General features: G+C 33.6%; 1 long non-coding RNA gene across 1 annotated transcript; it reads left to right on the top strand.

Annotated features, from left to right (window-relative positions):
* Positions 1–32: 32 nt before the first annotated feature.
* Positions 33–446, top strand: LOC109591924 (uncharacterized). Its single transcript, XR_002190074.1, has 3 exons — positions 33–111; positions 156–280; positions 325–446. It is a non-coding gene; the product is annotated as an uncharacterized LOC109591924 (long non-coding RNA).
* Positions 447–1,950: the final 1,504 nt, after the last annotated feature.

Raw genomic sequence — 1,950 nt, 5'->3', positions numbered from 1 at the left:
GGTCAGTTTAATCATAGTATTTTATTTATTATCATCATTTGTCATTATACTTCACTTCAAATAGCATTGAATTTTTTTGTGAACCTGCCTTCATCATGCTGGTTAAGGAAGGTATGTAGTTCCTTTGCTTATGTAGAATTTATGCCTCATTATAGTTATGTTATGGAACTAAGCTTTGTAGGACTATGTGTGACAAGATACCTTTGAAAGATCTGCTTCACTACATGGAACCGAGAGTTCATTAATGTTAGAGATTTTGGGAAATTAATTTCTCAGTAATGTAAGTTTATTATTTTAGTGCCTTCTTAATTTATGGCTCTTTAGGTGTCTTAAGTTACAAAACATGAAGTGTCTTACTTGTGGAACATTGGTAGACTATGATAAAGAAAACAATTATAATCTTTTTTTGGTTTTAATAATAATTCCAAATCATTTTTAATTAAAAATCATTTTTATTAATAATGAATAATAATTAAGTATTAATTAAGCATAACAGGAAGTACGTCATAATGAGGCTTGATGAATATCGTTATCGTTGTCGGATCAGGTCTGGCACCAGCATAAATCGTGGCTGATTCGTCAATATCGGATCAGGACATTGCCCCAAATCCTCGGTCCAGGCTCGATCATCAGTAATGATTCAGGCCTGTATCAGGACTGGTCCATGTTCCAACTCTTGGGCGTGTAGTCGACAGTAGTCGTGCCGGTGAGGATAAAGGATATTAGTGGCCAGATCAGTGCCTATCTTGGTAACTAAAATATTAAATAACTACTAACAACACCAAAACTTTATCTCGGGAACCGAGACAAACATTTATTCACTGAACTTGTAAGTGATAGATTAATAAATAGATATATGTATACACATAGTCTATTTTTGTCCCATTTGGTAGTTTGAAGAACACTTGACTATTTGAGCAGCGTACCTACTGGAGTCTTAGATTTTTGGGCAGTCAACTTAGAGTCTTGTACACTTGTGTTCCTCATTACGGACCCTCAATTTTGAGGAGTTGTTTGTACAAGCTCATCACTGCAAAGGGGAGGGCCTCAGAGGTGTGACAATTATCACTGTTATAATGCATAATGGCTAGTGGTACATATGGTAAGACAGTTACTTTTACATAATGAGACATAGTGATGGGTGGTATTGGTTCCAAAATATTTGAATGCTTTAGTTCCTACTGTTCTTTATTTAAAAATCATTGATACATATACATGTCCTTGTATTATGTATCAACTTTGGGTTGACTGACTTGACTCCGATCTAATTTGTATTTTTACAAACAAAGTTGCTCAAAAATTAGGCCACTGACCAAAGGCTACAGTCTTTGGTCTTCATCCAAATTTTGTCAAAAAGGAGTATAGGAGAGAATCCTCCATTTTTATAATAATTTATTTTTGATTCGTATACATGTCCTTATAATTTTGCATCAACTTTTAGCTGATTCCGATCAGTTTTAGATTTATTATGTATTTTTAAGTTGCTAAAAAATCAGATCCACAACCATGGCTATAGCCTTTGGTGTTTGGGCAAATTTTGCAAAAATGGCTAGAAGAGATTTCCCCATTTTAATAATTTTTCTGATGCATATACATGTACGTACATGTCTTTATGTTGTGTGTATTTTGTATTGACATAGGAGCTGATTTCAATCAAATTTGGATTTGTTATGAGTTTTTAAAGTTGCTCAAAAATAAGGCCAATGACCAAAGGTTATGACCTTTGGTCTTTGGCAAAACAAAAATTGGTTTTTGGCCAAAACAGCAACAATTAAAACATGGTTTAATTCTAATTAATCACCACATCATCTAAATGTTAATAGCCATTAATTAACTAGCCATTGTTAAACTGTGCAGGCACTTTAAAAAGTTTAAATGTTACTGTCTTACTGATACTCCAATGTACCTAACCTAAATTGTTGGTACCACGACTCTAAACTTAAGTGCTCA

This window comes from Amphimedon queenslandica, unplaced genomic scaffold, assembly GCF_000090795.2.
Source record: "Amphimedon queenslandica unplaced genomic scaffold, v1.1 AMPQUscaffold_6823_Cont21222, whole genome shotgun sequence".
Classification (NCBI taxonomy): domain Eukaryota; kingdom Metazoa; phylum Porifera; class Demospongiae; order Haplosclerida; family Niphatidae; genus Amphimedon; species Amphimedon queenslandica.
This window is presented reverse-complemented; position numbering and strand designations above follow the sequence as displayed.